Below are 23,228 nucleotides of genomic sequence, written 5' to 3' on the forward strand. Positions count from 1 at the left end.
TTTCGTTGAAACCCCTACAGTGGCATCTCCCCACCACACAAATAGAGCAGCCCAGTGAGGACTGAGAATGCTCAGTGGGCACAGAATGCTAACTCGCTGTTGGTGTGCCAGAAACATAAATACAGTGGTACCTTGGGTTAAGTACTTAATTCGTTCTGGAGGTCCGTTCTTAACCTGAAACGGTTCTTAACCTGAAGCACCACTTTAGCTAATGGGGCCTCCTGCTGCTGCCACGCCGCCGGAGCACAATTTCTGTTCTCATCCTCAAGCAAAGTTCTTAACCTGAAGCACTATTTCTGGGTTAGCGGAGTCTAACCTGAAGCGTATGTAACCTGAAGCGTATGTAGCCTGAAGCGTATGTAACCCGAGGTACCACTGTAGGGGGAAGTGAATGGAGTGTCTGGAAAGCAGACATGGCTGGCTTGATGGCAGGAGTGCCCCCACGCTGCAACGTTTTGTTGCAGAGCCCACCTGTCCATTCTAGAGACCATCTGTGAGATCCTGCTGTGTGCAGGGCTTCCTTCAACTTATTCCTTATTTGTTGTTTTGCTTTGCTTTAATCAACCCCCCACAGACCAGCTGCCGGCCCAGGCAGTGGAAAAGCAGCCGGGAAAATGTGAGTCAGCCAGGCCAGCCGCCATCTCTTGCCCTGCCCGACAGGCCCCTTTCACGTGTTTTCCTGGCGGGGGGGGGCTTGTTGCCAGGAAGAGAGAAGCATGTCTGTACGAGGTCCGGAGCTTTTGTGCGAAGGCGTTGTAGGCGGAGCTATCGGGGTGGGTCCCCATTGCTGAGGCCACACGAACCTGCTACAGAGACTTTTTCCAGGGAGGTCAAAGATTCCAAATGCACATATTCTGTTCATTAAAATATAGTGAACAGTATGAGGAAAACAAAAAAAATCCTTCCAGTAGCACCTTAAAGACCAACTAAGTTGGTTCTTGGTATGAGCTTTCGTGTGCATGCACACTTCTTTAGTATCTGAATTTTTTTTGTTTTGACTATGGCAGACCAACACGGCTACCTATCTGTAACTGGAAGTATGAGGAAAGGAGGTGAGAGATAGAGAGAAGCTATCCTTCCCCTCTCTTATAAAACCAGGAACCTGGCAGTAGGTCAAGCCAAGTGAAATTAACTAGCACTTTTTCGCAGGACGCATTGCAAAACTCAGGCAAGCTGCTGCCATGAGATGCAGTGACACAACCTCTCAAGAAGAGCCTGGCTTGCTGGATCAGGCCAGAGGCTGATGGAGTCCAGCACCCTGTTATCACAGTGGCCAACCAGATGCCTCTTCTGGGAAAGAGCCCACAAGCAAGAAATGAGCACAAGAGCACAAGGGCCCCTTTGCGATTCCAAGAAACCAGGAAGCACCGTTTCTGATCCTGGAGGTAATACACACAGCCATCCTGATCGGCAGCCCATTGACATGGCCTGAATATCTGCCATCAGCTGTAAAGTTCCTTAAAGCTAGTTAAAGGCTGCCAGTTCACAGAGAGCTTTTTAAAGCATCACTATCAATATGGCGGGACACGGGTGGCGCTGTGGGTTAAACCACAGAGGACCCTAGGACTTGCTGATCAGAAGGTCGGCGGTTCGAATCCCCGTGATGGGGTGAGCTCCCGTTGCTCGGTCCCTGCTCCTGCCAACCTAGCAGTTTGAAAGCACATCAAAGTGCAAGTAGATAAATAGGTACCACTCTGGCGGGAAGGTAAACGGCATTTCCGTGCGCTGCTCTGGTTCGCCAGAAGCGGCTTAGTCATGCTGGCCACATGACCCGGAAGCTGTACGTCGGCTCCTTCGGCCAATAAAGCGAGATGAGCGCCACAACCCCAGAGTCGACCACAACTGGACCTAATGGTCAGGGGTCCCTTTACCTTTATCAATATGGCGAATAAGATGCACAATAAACACCAAAATCGCAAACACAAATGAGCAACATCCACCGACACAAAGAATTGATGAATTCCACGGTGATCACTCTCTGCTTTTGTAAGACGTTTATGTCACTGCATTTATTTCTGTTCGCTTGCTACAATTTTGCTTTAAAAACAAATTTCTGTGCGAACATAGCAAGCCTGCCTTAATACTTGCCTTGCATGATTTTTTGAGAACATAAGAAGATCCCACGAGATCAGACCAATGGCCCACCTGGTCCAGAGTCCTTTTCTCCCAGTGGCCAACCAGATGCCTGTGGAAAACCTGCAAGCAGGATTCAAGCGCAAGAACCCTCTCCCCTCCTGCGGTTTCCAGCAGAGTCGGAAGGGACCCTGAGGATCATCTAGTCTAACCCCCTGCAATGCAGGAATCCTAACTGAAGCATCCATGGCAGATGGCCATCCAACCTCTGCTTAAAAACCCCCAAGGAAGGAGAGTCCACTACCTCCCGAGGGAGACCACCTGCCTCGCCCCACCCTCTGGCCCTAGGAGTCCTCATAAGGGAGCTGTTCCTGGAGGAAGAACTGTGAGGGGAGAGACACCATCAGACAAGGCCTCCTTCTACCTGTCTTGCTCTGCCCTCTGCTTCTCAATGTGTATTGTATTGTTTTATGTACTGTGGCTTGCCGTTTTATTGCTTATAGTTTAGATATTATTGTAACTGTTGAGTGGATTTCTGTTTAACTTTTGTATGTTGATATTATTATTTTATACTATTCTAATTGATTGTTGAATGTTACTTTTTAGATGTAGGCGGCCTATTTTAAAGTTATGTTTCATTATCACATTTTTGTATTGCATTTGTTATAAAATGTACATTTTTTTGTTTCTTCAGCTTGTAAACCGCCTTGAGTATTGTAAGATAGAAAGGCGGTAATCAAATTTAAAATGATGATGATGATGACCGTTCCACTGTCAAACTGTTCTCTAACCATCAAAAAGTTATTCCTGATGTTTAGCCAGAATCTCCTTTATTGCAACTTGAATCTGTTGGTTCAGGTCCTACCCTCCAGAGTAGGAGAAAACAAGTTTCCTCCACCTTCCATGTGACAGCCTTTGAGATATTTGAAGGTGGCTATCAAATCTCCTCTCAATCTCCTCTTTTCCAGGCTAAACAGACCCAACTCCTTCAACCATTCCTCATCAGGCTTGGTTTCCCTGTCCTAATCATAGAACCATAGACTCGTAGACTTGGGAGGGACCCTGAGGATCATCTAGTCCAACCCCCTGCGATGCGGGAATTACGCAGCTGTCCCATATGGGGATCGAACCTGCAACCTTGGCATTATCAGCACCATGTGCTAAGCAACTGAGCTATGTGCCTATCAGAAGTGCTCTGTTAATCTTGTGTGGAACGGGGGTGAGAAAGACTTAGGTAAGGACTGGATTTATTTATTTCTTTTAGGACAAAGGCAACAACCCCTAGGCTTGAAACCTCCCTCCCTCCCTTGTTAAAGAAATATAACTACAACTGGACAACAAAGGGCCTCACATTGGTGTAATTCTGCAATGCATTGGGGTACATTACAGCCTGCCTGCTTCAGCAAGTGCTGGATGGGCTCCCAGACCTGCCTCTATCAGCATTCAGCTCCATCCTCTCTGAGCTGTTTACTGTGTGTTAAATTCTTTTGCGAAAAGACAAGGTCCCCACCCAAAGCCAGCGCTCTTGGAGGGGAAAGCGTCAAGAACGGAGGAGAAGATCCAGACCCTTTACATGCCATGGGGATGTTGTTATTATTATCGTTGTTGTTGTTGTTAAATCATTTCTCACCCACCTTTCACCAACAAGTCACAGAGCAGGTTGCAACAATTCGAAATTTAGGATTAACAAGAAATCAAGACAGAGTACAATCACAGGAAGAGGGTGGACCTCGAAAACACATATCTCAGGTGTCAAAAGGCCATGGTTAAAGTGGTGCAGTCGCTGGCTTTGGGAAAGCTCAGTCGGGACACCTGAAACTGAGATAAGGCGGGAGAGATGCACGGCTGGGCAAATCTGGTTCCTCACCATTTTAGTGCAAATTTCTCTCAATAGACACAGCTTTGCCCAGTATGCAATTTCTCTTTTTGCAAAGCAATTCTCTGTTGCATTTCTGTGCGTCATTTTCAACAATACGTGCATTTCGAGGCATAATTTAAATGCACCCAGCACCTGCCATTTTGGACACTTTGCTTGCCTTGCAAAATTCAGAGAAGTGGGAATTTCAAAGGGTGGCTGTGTTTCGTTTCTCTTATTGTGTCAGAAAGTGCAGAATTGGTCTGTTTGCGATTATTGATTCTTGCATTGGATTAGATGACCCTCAGAGTCCCTTCCACCTCTACGTTTCTATGATTCTATAACTAATCTCCCCCCATCCATAGTGAGAAAGTCATCACCAGAGTTTATGATTTGGAGTCTAGGCAGCAAGTCCATTTCACTACTGGCGGGTGGCGCTGTGGGTTAAGCCACAGAGCCTAGGGTTTGCTGATCAGAAGGTCGGCAGTTCAAATCCCCACAACGGGGTGAGCTCCCATTGCTCTGTCCCAGCTCCTGCCAACCTAGCAGTATGAAAGCACATCAAATTGCAAGTAGATAAATAGGTACCACTCCGGCGGAAAGGTAAACGGCATTTCCGTGCACTGCTCTGGTTTGCCAGAAGCGGCTTAGTCATGCTAGCCACATGACCCAGAAGCTGTACACCGGCTCCCTCGGCCAATAAAGCGAGATGAGCGCCACAACCCCAGAGTCGGTCACAACTGGGCCTAATGGTCAGGGGTCCCTTTACACACACACACACACACACACACATCTCCATACCAAGCCTTATTACAAAAGTAATATAAACCCCAGCAGCAGTATTTCAGGATTAAGATTACATTTCTTTAAAATTCAATGCATTCTACGAATAACGTTAAGCATCTTCTATGTAACAGAATATGCTAATTTATCCTTTACAGCACTTTCAAACAACAACAAATGACTCCACTAATCAGAGCCACATTTCATTTTCCTTAATCCGTCTAACCCATTGATCCTGTTTTCCCTTAAAAAGACCAAACCATTTTTTAATGTAGTTGGAACCATTCTAACAAATTCCTGGCTATTTATACTGGCTGAGTTCATTATCAACCCCCCCCCCCCCAGGTTTAGACAACATCTCCTTGACATCAAATAAAAACCCACTTCGCTTTCTAGATTCAAACCAACAGAGGTTGCAAGGAATCAGACACCAACGTCCAAGGGAGAATTGGGGTGATGTCGTGAATGGGGCATCAGGACATCGGGAGGAGACAAAGAGTGGAGCCGAACACTGCGGCAGAGCAGCTTCAGTAGGAGGCAGCCCCTCCATCACCTGCCGCTGCCACGGGGGGGGGGGTGTCGGGGGTCTTCTTCCCCATTCCTTGCCCTCTGTGGCAGGATGAGGAGGAGCTCGGCTCTGTGCTTGGCCTCCTTTGAATACTGGGGGGGCAGCCCTCACCCAAAAATTATTGGGGGGCCCAAAAGGGGCCAGCCCCTATGAGATGGCACCCCTGCAAGGAATAAAGCTGAGGGTTATAGCAATGACGAACATTGGACATTCGAATTCCAATTGCACCCTATGCAACACCAAAATTCAGCCCCCAGCCCCCCACCTCTCGCCTTCCGTTGTCCGTCACAGTTGTGATGCCCTGTGGTCGTGCTCCCCTAAATCTTCCTCTAGTTGTAGCCAATGCTAGTTCTACTCGTTGCAGTTAATGAGTTAAACAGATTAAAGGTAAACCATTAGGTCCAGTTGTAGCCGACTCTGGGGTTGTGGCACTCATCTCGCTTTATTGGCCGAGGGAGCTGGCGTACAGCTTCCGGGTCATGTGGCCAGCATGACTAAGCCGCTTCTGGCGAACCAGAGCAGCGCACAGAAACGCCGTTTACCTTCCCGCCAGAGTGGTACCTACTTGCACTTTGACGTGCTTTCGAACTGCTAGGTTGGCAGGAGCAGGGACCGAGCAACGGGAGCTCACCCCATCGCGGGGATTCGAATCACCGACCTTCTGAGCGGCAAGTCCTAGGCTTTGTGCTTTAACCCACAGCGCCACCCGCATCCCACTGTTAAACAGATTAGGTATGAATTAAACAGGCTCACTGCAATTAACAAACCCCAGTTAGCCATATATCCATTAATTTCAATGGGTCTACTTTGAGAGCAACTAGCTAGGGCCCAGCTTCTAGTGTGAGGGATCATCCACACTTCCATTTGCCCCACCGCTTCCCCCCGGGGAAACCGCAGTTTAGGGCCTAATCAGGACAAACAGCAATTGGGTTTTCTGCAAACAGACAGAAATTGGGTTTTCTGCAAACAGATGGGTTGCGGGGGGGGGGGGAGCGGCAGCAGGGCAAAGGCAAACCTGCTTGGGCCCATACAGTACCTAGAGAGCACAGGTCAAGCAGAAAACCACTTGGACCCATGCTTTTTGTGCAAGCAGAAAAGGAATCAACCAAGAAGGGCCTGTGTGCCTTTAAAGCATTGGATCAAAGTGTGGATTTTAATGTGTGGCTTTTCCCAGCATGGACCTGCAGGCTATGAGGCTTCCCTCTGTTTATGTCACAAGAAGAAGGCCTCATCGGAGCATTGGCAGACCTTTTGGAGAAAAGGCAGGTAATAAATTCAATAATTGGTGATATAGTGGGAGTCTGGATCCCTCCCTGCTATGGGAGCAGTAACTCCATTTTGGTACCGGCCGAACTAATACTCACACACAGACTTACACAATGCCCCCCGGATCTCCTGACTCTTCTCTCCCCCCACAACCATCCATCAGTGAAAAGCCCGTTCCAGATCAGATTCACATCAACAAGACCTGCAAAGAACAAAGGCGAGGGAGCCTCTGCGCTTTAAGAGCCTCATCAAAGAGAACGTTTCCACATGTGGCCTCTTCCTGCAGGCAATGGGAGAAGCTGGATCTGGCAGACGTCTCTCTGTTTACGTCGCCCTGGACACGCGCCGCTTCCTGGAGGTCAGAGCAGCCTGACAACGCAGCCCATTTGCCCGGGGGGGGGGGCTGTTCCTCTCTGAAGGCCTTCCAACAAGGGGCAGCAACCTCTTGTGGGTGCCCAGAGGTACCTGGAGAGAAAAGGATGCTGGACTTGGATGGGCCTGATCCATCAGGCTCTTCTGACGTTCAGTGCTGAGGAAAGGGCATTCTGTAGATGCCCAGGGGGACTCTTTACATCATTTCGCCTCTAGCACATGTGGTTGTGGCTGAAACCTAGCTCTGAAAAGAAGCATGTTTCACCCTGATTCAAAATGAACCTCAAATGCTGAGGGTGAAAGAACCTCTCCATCTCCCGCTGCTTCCACCTTCCCTCCTTCAAGGTTCTCTCTCTCTCTCTCTCTCTCTCTCTCTCTCTCTCTGACTGCCAGCTGGGCTCCATGCACAGCAGTCCGTGGAGAGAAAGGCTCTTTCAGGGCCCATTTCCTTGGGAAGTGAAGAGGTCGGAACTGTGCCCTGAACCAATGGCCAACACACAAGAGCCTTCTGTCCTCTCCTCCTCCAAACAGATGCTGTGCTTCTTTCCCTCCTTCCTGGCTCACAGGCAGGACTCCTCCACACGGACCCCGTATGTGTCTCAGGAGGTTCCAGGTACACATGACCCTCAATTTTATTCTTTTTTTCTAATCTCAAATTCAGTTCTTCATATTCAGTTGCCTCATGAAAATTCATCAGCAGATCAGTGCCGATTTCCCTTCACATATGCTTCTGTGCAATTTTGCTTACTACACACTTGACTTTCTGCATAGCCATTTCCCCTACCACAACACAAATCTGTATGTTATTTTCACAAACATGGATTTTGATGCACACCTAACCCCCAGCATATGCATTATTTTTTTTAGATGCACTTGACTGGACTGCATTGCCAATGCATTATTTTTTTTAGATGCACTTGACTGGACTGCATTGCCAATTTTGGAGCAGTGCAAATTTCGGACAATTGAATACAGTGGTACCTCAGGTTAAGTACTTAATTCGTTTCGGAGGTCCGCTCTTAACCTGAAACTGTTCTTAACCTGAAGCACCACTTTAGCTCATGGGGCCTCCCACTGCCGCTGCACCATTGAAGCACGATTTCTTATCTCATCCTGAAGCAAAGTTCTTAACCCGAGGTACTATTTCTGGGTTAGCGGAGTCTGAAACCTGAAGCGTATGTGTGGCGATCACACAGGGCCCCCGGACGTTTCACAGTCTATTGACCCTGTGCCACCACTGCGGTTGCTTTCTTCGCTACCATCACCCCGCTTCTCACGGGGACACATGGAGGCCAGACAGTTGTTAACAAATAATCAAGTTTATTTTTAAATGCAGGAACCAGCGTATGGTTGCAGTTTATTTTTCTCTTGTCAGTTTCCTAAACTTAGTTCCTAACAACTCCAAACTGATTATTCCAACTAACAATCTGCCTCAACCTAACAATTCCTCTCACTCTGTCACAATACAGCTCGACCAACCCACTGCCTATCCCACCCTCTTCCTTCTCCAACACCCAAGCCTCAACTCCCAACTGAGAAACCTCAACTCCCAACTCCAAACCTCAACTGACTTTCAAAACCTCCCACTCTATCTTTTACTCCCCCCTTGCATTCTCACTGGCCAATCACATCACACCCATTTTAACCCTTTCCTTGACACATCCTAGGAGGCAAACGCCACAGTATGTAACCTGAAGCATATGTAACCCAAGGTACCACTGTACAGGGCTCTTTTGCTACCCCTTCTCCAGGCACTAGCACCCTCTTTTTCTATTTTTAATGCTTTCTGGAATGTTCCAGGTTGTGAATGAAAAGGACAATGTATTTGGTTGAAAAACAAGACAGTCTAGGCTAGGGGACAGAGGCACCATCTTTTTGAGAGGATTGAGGGGGCCCGTGCGCAACGCCGCACAGTGTCATTACATCTTGTGCACAACACTGCGAGTCATCATGATGTCATGTGTGTGACATAATACAATGCCCTGACATCGCATGTGCGATGCCACAAGGAGCCAGGGGGCGGTGCTGATCACCCCCTGAATACTGAGGGGGCTTGACCCCCTCAAAAATACTTGGGAGTGGGCCAAAACTGCCCTGGCTCCTAGGGAGTTGGCACACCTGCTAGGGAAAGAACCTGAAAGATTTTTCCATCTATGACACTATAAAAACAGGGGGTTTTGCTTTGCAGTTGTAATTTAAATCTAAAACCTATTTTCTCTGTAGAGTCATACCTCGGGTTACAGCCGCTACAGGTTACCTCCGGGTTTCGGCAGTAGGGCATGCACAGAAGCGCTAAATCGTGCTTTGTGCATGTGCAGGAACGCCGAATCGCAAACCGCGCGTGCGCAGAAGCGCCACTGCGGGTTGCGAATGCAGCGGGTTGCGAACGTGCATCCGACACTGATCACATTCGCAACCCGAGCATCCACTGTATCCCAAACCTTCCTCGATGTCATGAAATGGCTGGATGCAGAGGAGGAGTGGAAGGCACCAGGTGGGGAACCCCAAGGGAAGAAGGGTCAGAGCCCAGGGAGTGGTGGTGGGACAACAGAGAGTGGTCAGAGGGAGAAGACTGGGAAGAAGAGGGTCAGAAGCTGAAGAGGCAACAGGATTTAGTGAGCAGGAAGAGGCTATAACAGAGGGCAGTCCAGAATCAAAGGCAAGAGAGGAGGCTGGAGAGCAGGGAGATCAAGAGGCAGAGATGAGGCAGGCTACTGAAGAAGCCAAGGGACCTCGACTCTGGTTTCCCAGAACCAGAAAAGAAATGAAGAGGGAGAAGCAGAGACACATCTACAGAGCCTCAGATTGCTTGGGAAGGACCCGGGGAGGAGGAGACTTAAGGAGCTGTGGGAAAGTGGGGATCTTCAGCTTCCGCAACTACTGGGAAGAGTTGCTGCGCTCTCTCGGCCAGGCCTCCTGTGCTGTTTGTTCCTTTAAATAAGGAGTTAAATTCACTGGCCCTGTGTGAGGTATTACTGACTTGCTCCAGGCTCCCGCCCCTGACACTTACAGAGGAATTATCCAATACAATCAAACCTTGGTTCCTAAACATTTCGGAACGTTTCGGCTCCCAAACGCCGGAAACCCAGAAGTAAATGTTGCGGTTTTTGAACTTTTTTGAAAGCTGAACGTCCGGCGCAGCTTCCACTTGAGTGCAGGAAGCGCCTGCAGCCAATCGGAAGCCGTGCCTCGGTTGTCGAACATTTCGGAAGCCGAATGGGTTTCCGGAACTGTTATGTACTGAGTTGAATAGGATTCAGAATGCAGCAGTCTGATTGGTCCTAGAACAATAGGATTCAGAATGCCGCAGTCTGATTGGTCTTAGAACAATAGGATTCAGAATGCAGCAGTCTGATTGGTCCACAGGAGCCACCCAATCCAGACAACCGAAGTTTGACTGTATTCCTGTTTTATTCTCATAACAGCCCGCTCAGTAGTGAGACTCCAAGAATCGCTCAGTAAAGCTCTCTTTTCCTAGAAGGTACACAGGAAGCTGCCTTATTCCAAGTCAGAACCATGGTTCCATCTCGCTCAGTACTGTACACACTGACCGGCAGCAGCTCTCCAGGGTTTCAAGCAGGGAGCCTTTCACCAGCTGTTCCTAGAGATGCTATTGGAGGTGGGCAGAACCTGGGACTTTCTGCATGCAGTGGAGATGCTCTAACCATTTTGCTGACGCCTGCCCTCTCAGCATAGCGGCAACCTTCAGCAGGGTAATGTAAGACAGCTGCAGCAGAGGTGACACATCATTAAAGCCTCCCAGAAGGCACTTAAAGCGATTTTTCAGATCAGCTGTGAAAATGTCCCGAAGCCTTGGTTCAAAGCAATGGATGCTTAGGGTGGCTTTTCAGTCGCTCCATTCATTTCTTTGTAAAACCAGCAGTACTAAAGGCATGCCGATGCGAGCGGGAAAGAAATCTGGGGATACAATCAACGTACAGAGGAGGGTCAATACTATATCTGACAACTACCTGACATTTAGAAGACATCTGAAGGCAGCCCTGTTCAGGGAAGTTTTTAATGTGTGACATTTTATTGCATTTTTAATCTTTGTTGGAAGCCGCCCAGAGTGGCTGGGGAAACCCAGCCAGATTGGAGGGATACAAATAAATAAATAAATAAATAAATAAATAAATAAATAAATAAATAAATAAATAATAAATAGAACAGAACTCTAGCCCAATGGTTGCTATTAATTTGATTTTGAACTGATTTTAAAATGAATTGATTTTAGAATGTTGTGTTACTTTCATTATTGTTAGTCGCTCTGAGCCCGGCTGGGAAGGGCGGGTTATAAATTAAAAAATGATGATGGTGATGGTGATGATGATGTTGGGAGCCACCCAGAGTGGCTGGGGAAACCCAGTCAGATGGGCGGGGTATTAATAATAATAATAATACTGTAATAATTTTATTTTATTTTATTTTATTTATAAGTGAACCAGGATGCACCTTTCCTTTGAAACCGGCTCATCTCAAAATTTTGCAGTGCCGGTCTCCAGCCAAGTAATAAGTAATGTGTACGAAAATGCATGAATACCAATGTAATGCATGCGCGAGGATGTGTACATGAGTGAAAACAACATACAAAGATGCATTGTATTTGGTGAAATTAGTTTGTGCAAATGTTATACAGAATTAGTCCAAATTGCAGGGGGGGGGAGAAAATTGCACTATCATGAAGCCTTTTTAAACTAACGAATAAATCACAAACTGATGTGGAAATGTGGAGAGATGAACGTAACACTGGAAAAATTAGAAACTGAGACAAACTGAAACTGAGAGACTTACTGGTCAGTCACTCCCTGGCACTGCCATTTCCAGCAATCCCATGAAAGTGGGGGCCTAGAGATCATTGCCAAGGGCCACCCCCAGAACCCACTTCCCTTACCTGCATTTGGAGCTATGGTGTGTAAGAATATAGAGAATTGTAGAAAGAGGGCACCTGAGCATGCACAAAAGTCTTTTTCTTCACTACAGAGTGGAAACAATAGGCAGCAAGATGCATGCTGGGATCAAAAGGGAAAAGGCCTTCAGAGGAGAGGGAGCGGTTGTAGGGTGGGCCTGAGCGAAGGAAAAGCTTGTGTTTAGAATAGGAAACAAGAACCACCCATCATCCTTGCCAAATATCCTTTGCGTTGACCCCAAACAACCTATGTCCCATCTGCTAGCATGTTCTCCTCCATATCAAAAACAAAGGCTTCTGGACTTCGCATAGGAATTTGCAGCCATGCTTACACACACACACACACACACAAACGTCTTGTCATCTGCTTTAAAACATAAACCCCAAAGTCTCATTGAGCTAAATGAGCCTTAGTTCTGAGCAGACATGCTTAGGATGGAGCTATTTCACACTCTGCATGTGCTCAGAGGCGCTCTCCTTTCCCCAGCATTCTGCTCCTTTGACTTCAGCTGAATGAGGATGGAATTATTCAGCAGGAAAGAAACACACTCTGCCCATGCTTATTCACAACCTCCTGGCCCTGAAACGACAATCCTGGAGGATAACACAAACACCACCACAACTGCAACTCCCGGCTCCAGCTAAGCTCTGTTTGAACCCTTCTCATCTTAGCTGACTGTGTTCCTTGGAGTTTCCCGTTTGGAGATAAATTGGCGGGCACACGCCCCTCTTTAATCATGGTACTTCCTTTTGCATATCTTCTATTTATGTTAGAACCTTTCTTGGCCGCTTTTCTGGGCAAGGCTTGGCAGCATCTGCGTCTCATTCTGTGCAAGGTTATCGGCTACCCATGACAAATCATGCCCCCCCCCCACGGCTCCTCTGCCGAGTGCCACTCCAGCTCAGCCTTGCTTTTGCAACGGTCTCTGTTTGCGCCCTGGGCAAGCGGATGGAGACCAGGGGAGGTCTCCCAGTCCGTGAGCTGCTGAGCTGCCTCCATGTTCCTCCTCCAAAAATATAGCCACAGGCTGGATCTTTCTCCTGAGACCTCAGGGAGCAGGGCTGACACCAGACATTTTGGCACCTGGCGCGAACCGCAAAACGGCACCTCTCACCTCCCCACTAGGGAAGAAGGGGTGAGTGAAGATCTACACCAGTAACTAGCGGGGAAGAAAAATCTACCTCAGGATTTGCTGCCGCCTGAGGCAGTCGCCTCACCTTGTCTCATGGGTGGGCCGGTCGTGTTAGGGAAGTACCCAGGGATGTTGGCACCCCCGGCAGTTCCGGAGCTTGCCTCTATTTGAGGTAGTTTGGGCTGGGAGGCAGTGTCTGGTCAGGTGAGCTGCGGGGCAGAGCGGGGATTCGAACCCTGGTCTCCCGGTTCATAGTCCAACACTACAGCGTGGTGTAGTGGTTAAGAGCGGTAGTCTTGTAATGTGGTGAACTGGGTTCACGTCTCCGCTCCTCCACATGCAGCTGCTGGGTGACCTTGGGCTAGACACACTTCTCTGGAGTCTCTCAGCCCCACTCACCTCACAGAGTGTTTGTTGTGGGGGAGGAAGGGAAAGGAGAATGTTAGCCGCTTTGAGACTCCTTAAAAAGGTAAAGGGACCCCTGACCATTAGGTCCAGTCATGACCAACTCTGGGGTTGCGGCACTCATCTCGCTTTATTGGCCGAGGGAGCCAGGGTCTAGCTTCCGGGTCATGTGGCCAGCATGACTAAGCCGCTTCTGGTGAACCAGAGCAGCGCATGGAAACGCTGTTTACCTTCCCGCCAGAGTGGTACCTATTTATCTACTTGCACTTTGGCATGCTTTCGAACTGCTAGGTTGGCAGGAGCAGGGACCGAGCAACGGGAGCTCACCCCGTCACGGGGATTTGAACTGCCAACCTTCTGATCAGCAAGTCATAGGCTCTGTGGTTTAACCCACAGCGCCACCCGCATCCCCTTGAGACTCCTTAGGGTAGTGATAAAGCGGGATATCATATCCAAACTTTTCTTCTTCTTCTTCTCTAGCCACTACACCACAAGCCACACCCCACTCTAGTCCTGGAATGTGCCCTTGAACTTCTTGCCTGGTGGGAGAGGTGCAATCTGGTTTGTCTGTGTGGAAACCCCTGACCTTTGCACGGCTAGGACGTCTTCTGCACAGCAGCAAAACAGTCGCATCCGTTGCCCTGCCCACTTCTGAATCTGGCTCTGCCCACCCACAGCATGGGCCCACTCCACGCCTGAAGGTTTTCTGCGATGGGCCAAGGAAGCTTCCCTGCCCTTGCTTTGCACGGGATCATCGGGTCGGAATGCGTCTCCTGGGCTTCTCCTGCAGGCCCTGGAACAACAGGAATCCTGCCTCAAAGAGCTTCGTAATCTTCTTTAAAAAGAAACAAGGAAAGGGCAAAGGAGAAGCCTGGCTCAGCCCTCCCTCCCCACTGATGGCTCACGGTAATGGGAAAGAACCTCATTACTGCAATATCTTGGACACGGCTTAACTGGGAATAAGCATAGTTGAATCCGCTGGAGCTTACTTCTGTGTAAACATTGGGTCCAGGCCATCACTCTGCCTCAGGGAGCAAGTCTGTCTAAGCCAAGCCAACTTCATTCTCTCCAAACAGCTTTTAAAGCGTGTAAGGATGAGCTCTGCTGGGGCAATGGCCCCTCCAGTCCAGTGTCCTGTTCTCACAGTGGCCACCTAGATCGCAGAATCATAGAATGGCAGAGGTGGAAGGGACCCTGGGAGTCATCTAGTCCAACCCCCTGCAATGCAGGAATCTCAGCTAAAGCATCCAGGACAGATGGCAACCCAACCTCTGCTTATAAACCTCCATGGTAGGAGAGTCCACCACCTCCCGAGGGAGACCGTTCCACTGTCAGACAGATGCCTATGGGGAACCTGAGGGCAGCTGAACTCTCCTCTCCTGTGGCTTCCAGAAGCTGGTCTTCAGAAGCCTCTGACCATCCGAGCAAAGCCATCCTGGCTAGTAGCCATCAAGAGTCTTCTCCTCCTCCATTGCATTCACCCAATTCTCTTTTAGAGTCCTCCACATTGGTGGCCTCCTGCAAGGGACAAATATGGAGGGCTGCACAGGTTCTCCCATCATAGGTCCTTATCCTAGTGCCTTTACCCGAACCACTCAGGCTACACTGAAGACAATGCAACTTTCAAACCCTGGCAGCACAGGAAAGACAAAATCTGAAAAGTATCTTCCGGCGAAGAGTCAAACAGCAATGATCCAGCTAGGATGGAACCACCGGCTTCAATCATTCACCGGTGCCTTGATTTGACCACAATGACAGCTTGCCCTTCAACATGATTCAGGAGCAAGTGGAAGGATTCAAACCTAGGACAGAGTCTAAGAGACTAAAGCTGGATGAAGTTCTGCCCATTAATGACTCCCGTTAAAGGGTTCCCACCCCCCAAAATGCACACTTTATGGACCAGACAATAAACACATCACATATTGTGTGGATCTCGCATAAACAACATGGATTCAGGTGAATCAGTGACACAGTAGAAAGCAGGGGTGGCAAATCTGTACCGCCTCCCCTCAAGATGTTGCTGGGACAAGACCTCCCGCCCCCCCCCCCGACCCTTGGTCATGCTGGCTGTTGGTTCTGATGGGAGATGAAGTCCAGCAACATCTGGGGCGGACTCACATCCTTTGCATGCTTCTGAATACCAGTTGCTTGAAATTGCAGGAAGGGAGACCAGAGTACATTGTGCTCAATTCCTGCCATTGGGCATCCCATGAATATCTGTGAGAACAGCCGCTGTGAGAACAGGGGGCTGGACTGAACGTGCTGCTGGCCTGATCTAGCAGGAGTATTCTTATGCTCTCATGCACATGAAGGCCTCTAGTGAGTAACAGAATTCCTAACACAATACCCTAAACAGGGTTCCTTCAATTCTAGATTCAGGTAGGTAGCCGTGTTGGTCTGACGCAGTTGAAATAATAATAATAATACATTGTCTAGTAGCACCTTACAGACCAATTAAGTTTGTTCTGGTATAAGCTTTCATGTGCATGCACACTTCTCCAGTGTTCCTTCAAGTACATCTTCACTTAGTTAGAAAATACTGCTTTTCCTGGGAGCTTTTCACAAATTATTTAAAAAGACAACAAAATGAGCTGGACTCCTTGGCAGGTTTTGAATAAACATACACGAATTTATTGAGGGTTAACTTAGTAGACAGATAATATAAGGATGTGTACAATTTTACAATATGCAGAAGTTAATATAGGTTGAGAAATCAGAGATAGGAGCTGAGGGAAGTCTTAGGGGGGAGGGGGGAAATGGGGGAAATAATGAAGATGATTTGCTTTGATAATTTGTTATGTTGGAATTGTTAATAAAAAATTTAAAAAGAAAAAACTGCTTTTCTGCAAACAAAACCAGGTTGATGGTAAGAGCTGTTTGACAGTGGAACGGACTGGACTCTCTTGGAGGTTTTTAAACAGAGGTCGAATGTCAGGGGTTATTTAGCTGTGGTTCCGACAATGTGACAGGTTGGATTAAATGACTCTTTGGGTCCCTTCAGACTCTACAGTTCTATGATTCTAATGTCTTCTCTTGAGAACCTCTCCTCTCAGATGTTAATTCCCTTTGCTAGTTCAGGGACGTCTGTGCTATCATCTACTGCTGCTGTGACTTTTTGCTATGACAGTTTTACATAGGAACGCAGGAAGCGGCCTTATGGAGAGTCAGACCTCTCTGATCTATCTAAGGAAAGGCCCTGCTGGCCGAAACCCAATAAATAATCTGCCTGTCTGTTCAGAAACACTGAGTTAGATGGACCACTTGACTTGGAATAAGGCAGCTCCCTATGTTTCTGTCCTCTGAAGAAGGTTAGGTTGAGCGATTTGCTCAGAGCCATCCAGTGAGCATCAAATGCTCCACCCCTTAGTCTCAGTTTCGCTCTCAGAAGCGATTTGGATGGAGACAGAACTAGAATGAGCTGGCTCTGCCTCTCATTGGCTCTGGCGCCACCTGCTGTCGGCCTCCCTGCTTTCCACCCTATCAGTCCCAATTGCTACCAGTTGCCACCACCATGGGGAAAACAACTGAATTGCTGGATCAGACCAAAGGTATGACAACACAGAGGGAAGAAGGGCCCCAAGCGCACATGTCCTGCGCAATCTCCCAGAGCCTGCATTTCAGCAGTGCAAAGGGACAGAGGTAAAAGCAGATGGAGCAGAGGATGTCACTCTTTGGCTATATATCAACAAGACAAAAGGCAGAGGGTTCTACAAACCCAGGCAACACCTCTCCATCCTGTGGGGAAAATCTGCAGCCAAAATGACAATTTATGTTTACTGTACAAGTGTATAAAGGGGTTAAGGCTCACAGAGAGCTGAATTGCCAGAGAGGATATCTCTGTGGTACCATATCCCTTAGGCAAATGATTTTTATCCTTACTCTTCGCCTCTATCGTCCTCTTTTTTCATTTACCTGCTGATGGAAATCAATGTCATTTGCTCTCTCCCAAGAGCAAACACCATTTTAGTACTTTTAGTATGTAGAAAGCAACTTGTAAGTATCACTGCTGGCCTCGTATTCTTCACAGAGCTGAATCCTGGCAAGACTTACATGTGAGTAAACATCGTATTTTCTTGTGCTTATTGCGCAGTCTGTCATCTGATTATTTTTGTAGGAGGGAAAGAGGGTGAATCCCAAACAGCAGGGGCATATTTAAGTATATTTAAGGCTAAGCAGCCTACTTTCAAGTCTGTTTTCATTCCTGTAATATTTTAACTCAGAGCAGCTAAAGCTCTAAACCTCACTCACGTGAGACTGAAGGGATAAATTAAGTTTACTGTATCCTCTCCTACTTGCCAAAATACATCCATTTCCCCCCCTCCATGCAAGCAAGAGGCATGATCGCGAGTCAAGGGCATGTCTTGTCCAAGCAAAAGCACTCAAGGAGAAGAGTCCGTGAAGGCTCTGGCCTGGGGAGAGCCATAGCCTTCCCCTGGGCCTTGAGGTCCCCTTCTCCTGGTATAGCAGCACATCCTGCTCTACACCATCACCTTATCAGAGTGTCCCTGGACTCCTGGCTGGAGCGATGTGAACAAGGCTCCACTGGAAGGCTGCAGCAGTATCGAAATGGTAGGAGGCATGTGGAACAGTGGAGGATAGTCCATTAAGGCGAAGGGGGCATTGCCCCACCAGCCTCATTCTGCCTTCTTTCTTACAACCAGCCTCCCCCTTAGTCTTCCCCAGAGCAGGTGGGGCAACCCAACCAGATGAGAGGGGTATAAATAATAAGATTGTTGTTGTTAGGATTGGTATCAGTGTTGCCCTTGAAGAACTCAGCAGGGAGGAGGAAGGGGCCAAGTCTAGCATTGGTTGCCTCTGCTTGCTGTTGGTTCCGGCTCCCTCTACTGTTGAGCTCCCTTCTTTTCACCCTACCAGCCCAAATGGACGCCAACCATTGCAGATGTCAAAGCACAGTAGGAGTTTGGTATAGTTAGGGAGCCCATGCTGAAGGCAGGCCAGGCCACTGCCTTGCTGAAGCTAAGGAGGTCTGGTCAGTGCATGGATGGGCAACCTCTTGAGAACCAGCAAAAGCCCCCTTGGGCAGGCAGGCTAGAGATATAAGGAAATAAATGAAATCAGTAAAGGGTCGTCCAGTCCTCTTCCAGCTTTCTGGCTAGGACTGCTTCATGTGTGCATTTCTCAGCCTGCATTTCTCTCATGAGCTGGTAGACAGTCCACCACTTGATGGAATTGACTTTAAAGGTAAGGGGACCACTGACCATTAGGTCCAGTCGTGGCTGACTCTGGGGTTGCGGCGCTCATCTCGCTTTACTTGCTGAGTGAGCCAGCGTACAGCTTCTGGGTCATGTGGCCCGCATGACTAAGCCGCTTCTGGTGAACCAGAGCAGCGCACGGAAATGCCGTTTACCTTCCCGCTGGAGCGGTACCTATTTATCTACTTGCACTTTGATGTGCTTTGGAACTGCTAGGTTGGCAGGAGCAGAGACCAAGCAACGGGAGCTCACCCCGTCGCGGGGATTAAAACCACCGACCTTCTGATCTGCAAGTCCTAGGCTCTGTGGTTTAACCTACAGCGCCACCTGCGTCCCTGGAATTGACTTTAAAAAACCTTAAAAAGCCTGCAACCACATCATTTTGTGCCATAAATCTAGCATCAAGTTCTCTGATGAGACAGATCTGTTTCCAGTCGCCCCAAACAACTGGTTCAAACAACAATAAACAGGTTTTTGACTGAACTTTGGAAAGAATGTCCTGACAACGTAAGTCATTCAACTCTGGAACGGAGTTGGACTTGGAAGGAGACAAAAACTCTCCTTCTTTCAGATAACCTTGGTGGCCAAACTACCAGTAGATTTATTGCATCAGCAGGGGAGTTGGACTAGATGATACCTGGGTGGTATCCAACTGAGTCCTACTCAAAGTAATGAATTAGTTATGCCCATTAAAATAAATGAGTCTACTCTGAGTAGGGCTAGCATTGGATACAGACTTATGATTCCATCTAACTAGGCATCATTTAACATCTTCGTCGATATCTTCCTTTCCCTGACATCTTCTTCCTTCTCTTCCTCTCTTCACTTTTATGTCCTCTTAGGTGATTGTATAAATATACCCTCCCCCCCCACACACTCTCAGTCTACCCAGTTCTGTGCCCCAAACAATAGTTTGCTCTTAGGGACACCAGATGCAAACAAGGACAGGATTCCTGCATCTTTAATAGTGGCATACCTGCTGAGTTTCCCTCTTAAAGGAGCAGGAGCCCCATTCTCTTCTGAATCTTTTATCTCAGCCTTTATCCTTCACCCAACTTGCTATCTATGCTTCAGTACATCCAGTTACCTCTGCCCCTTCCCATTGCTTTCTCCCTCCTCTTAAATGCCTGCAACACAGGGTCACATTCTGTGAGCTGGGTGAGCTGGAGCTTGGACCACAAAGGCCACATCTGTGAGTCTTTAAGGTGCCACAAGACTTGCTGCAACGGACTAAGATGTCTACTGCTCTGGAAAATTACCCTTCCTTGAAACTGATAGGAATGTAGAATAATGGCCTTCTACATTGCTCCATCTAAGCCGCACTGATAGGAAGTGGCTCACCAGGGTTTCAAACAGGGAGACTTTCCTAGACCTCCCTGAAGATGGCAGGAGTTGAGCCTGAGATCTTCTGCATATAAGGCAGATGCTCTAACCACTGAGCTAAGGTCCTTTCCCCAAAGACTAGGAACACGAGAAGCTGCCTTATGTTGTTGGACCACTGGCCCATCTAACTCAGTATTGCGTACACTGACTGGCAGCAGCTGTCCAGGGTTTCAGATAGGAGACAATCCCAATGTCTACACACACACACAAGCATCTGATATCTAGGGCAGACTTCAGACTTGTCAGAGCTGGCTTCTCTCACTAGTAGGAATGGGAGAGAAATCTGATTGACTTCATGTGAAAGGGTAGAGGTACCTAATCCACGCTTTCCAAGATAAAACCCAACCATCCTTCAGAATTCACACTTCTCCGAACTTTGCAGTGCAGTCTTGCCAGCCAATAAATGTGTACATAAATACACGTACTGGGGTAAAGCGTGCATAAAACTGCATATAACTGTGAAAATAACATACCAAAATGAAGAACGTTTGGGGGAAATTGCTTGCATAGAACATTCTGCTTTAAAAAGGTGTATCACTGGGAGAAATGCTGCTGAATTTTCCTGAGGACTTGCTATAAAAATATTAATAGTAGCAAACTGTGGTGGAAATATGGAGAGCTGAACTTCTAATTGGAAAAATACAAAATTACAGAAATTAAATGGACAGATTCACACACACACCCTACTCACTTGAACCCCAAGATTCAGCCTTTGCCCTCCAGGTGCCCCAGCCAGCATATGCTTTGGATTACAGTGCTTTTGGACTACAAGTCCCATCACTGGCTGGGGCTGATGGGAGTTGTAGTCCAAAACATCTGGAGAGTGCCAGGCAGGCAAAGACTGCCCAAGATCTATCCAGAAGAGCCAGCTGTAAAGGACATAGTGTGAAAGAACTGTGTGCCTCTGAGCACATGGTTAACCTGTGAATTAATGCTCGGTGCCGGAACTGAACTGAGCTCACACAAAAGTACACTTTGGGTTACCATTCTTCTCCATTTCATCACCCCAACAAAGGCAGGAAAATTGGCTTTCTTGTTGCTGCCATTGTTGAACAGCCGGCAGTCAACCCCACTTGCCAATCTACTGCGAAATCCACACAGAGACCTACAGGCTACCTCAGTAGGTTTTGAATTCCACGTGGCTCTCTCTTAGCTGAAAGGGCTGTCCTTTGACAGTTTTCTGAAAACGGTCTCATAAGCTGCCTGACTACAGCGGAGGAATTATAGCTTTAGAGATAAGACAGATTCCTGGAAACGTTCTCACAAGCTGCCCGGTGACACCAGAGGAATTATAGCTTCATAGATAAGACACAACCGTTCATTATCCTTTCGTCCCTCTAGAGCATCATTCCGTTCATTCACACTTTGCGATACTTCTTCAATGGCTATGCTCAGCCGATGTACTTTAAATTTTCGTCAATGAATTCACATTTTCTTCACAATGCCATCATGACTTTAGTAAGCACAATACCTTATTATTTAAAAAGCCACCTGTCTGTGCTCTATAGATTGCCACTAGATCTTGAGGGATTGAAACTCGTGCGTTAAACTCATCCCTGTGTCAAACAGCACTGCCTTCTCTTGCCTGCTCCAACACTGCTCCATCTCTCCCTGCCTTCATCCACCCTTAATCTCTCTTTCGTTCCATCCATCCATCCATCCATCCATCTGTCCCTCTCTCTCGCCCATCTCACTCCCATTCATCTGCAACAAATTACTGCTTGGACACATTTATGTAGGATAGCGAACATCTGTCTATCAGCATCACACTTTCTTATCTGCTCCCTTCTCTCCCCAGCCTGTCAGTCTCTTGTTACCATGACATGTTCTTAAAAACTCAACTTTCCCAACAGCAAAACAATGCTTTCCTCTATCACTGTAGCTGCTCGGGGATCCTTTCAGGAAAGCCCAAATATTTTTTTCAAAACTCAGATGCTCTGCAGGGCATCTTTAGCACACACCACCACTTCCCCCAGGACTTTCCCTGCTTCAGCTGCCCCACAGGGAATCCCCTCCTTACTTGCAAAAAGTTTGACGCTCGGGCTGCAAAGAGCTCCACTCGTCTGCTGCCTCTCTCTGCTTTGCTCCCTCTCTCTGCGCGACTCTTTCTCCTGCCCTGGAGAGAGAGAGAGAGAGAGGAGGCGAATGTGTTGGCCTTTGGATTTCCTGGCTCAGTACAGCACTGGGGTGTGAGCGAGCATATGTGCATCACTCACTCACACTCACACACACACACACACACACACACACACACACAGACTCATTCACTCCTTTGCTTCTGCTTGGTTTGGAATCGGAGGCAGTCAGACACAAAACGCCATGAGATCATAAGGGAATCTCTGATAACCATCTTGGCACAGAGATTCAGATCACTCCATAGTCCTCCTGTTCCAACACACTTGTTCATATCTATGTTAGACTTTCTCCTTCCCGCACACACATCTCTTTTCACTTTGCTGCCCTCTTTCTCTCTGTGTGATATGTGGCCTCCATCCATTGATCCTTTCCCCTGGAACCATCTCTGTCTGTCTTTCTCTCTCTCTCTGTCTCTCTCCTTGTTGTGGCTCCACACACCATAAACTGAAAGCTGCTTCACACGCAAGCACTCTCTCCTACAGAGCTGTTGCTTCCACATAAGAGGAGATCCCCTGTGCAGACTGTCACGCAACTGGCATGATCTACAAATGTAAGGACCAGGTCAGCAACTCACCTAGTCAGGCAACCTGTTCTCACAGTGGCCAAGCCGATGCTTCGATGGGAAACCCTCCAAGTAGGACTTGTGCTGCTTTTCCAACTTGTGACCCCCAACAGCGACTGGTATCCAGCAATGGAGACAGGGCATAGCCATCTTGGCCGGAAGCCACTGATAGTCTTGTCCTCTGTGAATTTGTCTAGCACACACCCACACCCCTTACAGCCTTCTAAAGTTGGTGACTTGGCAGTGAATTTTTGTGGCAGGGAATTCCGCAGATTCACTGCTCCACAAAACACAGCTTCCCATTCCATGTATACACAATTAAATAGATGTAGGTGCACGTTCCTCGAATTTATTAATAATCAGATCTTTGTGGTTTCTTCAGCTGAAAAAAAGACTCCCAGGGAGTTCTCAGACGGTCATTATTTGGGGTTGGGATTCAATCACATACTGGCAAATTCAGGTTGCTTGATTATAGTTGATTTGAAGATCTTGCTCAGCCCCCAGCAGACTTTTATAATAGGGGAAGTGATTGGGGGGGATGAACTAGAAAGTGTGATCTAACACTTGCATAGT

The 23,228-nt window shown here is 47.8% G+C and overlaps 1 protein-coding gene across 16 annotated transcripts in view; it reads right to left on the reverse strand.

Annotated features, from left to right (window-relative positions):
* Positions 1-22,971, reverse strand: part of TNXB (tenascin XB) — a 119,123-nt gene extending 96,152 nt beyond the window's left edge. For 7 of the 16 annotated variants that reach the window (XM_081901274.1, XM_081901272.1, XM_081901273.1 and 4 more), the window contains exon 1: positions 21,978-22,971. The gene's annotated coding sequence lies outside the window, so the exon portion shown is untranslated. The remainder of the gene's footprint in view (positions 1-21,977) is intronic. The other 9 variants (XM_081901276.1, XM_081901275.1, XM_081901268.1 and 6 more) reach the window with 5 other exon arrangements.
* Positions 22,972-23,228: the final 257 nt, after the last annotated feature.

Source organism: Podarcis melisellensis (assembly GCF_964234715.1).
Source record: "Podarcis melisellensis genome assembly, chromosome: 2".
Lineage (NCBI taxonomy): Eukaryota > Metazoa > Chordata > Lepidosauria > Squamata > Lacertidae > Podarcis > Podarcis melisellensis.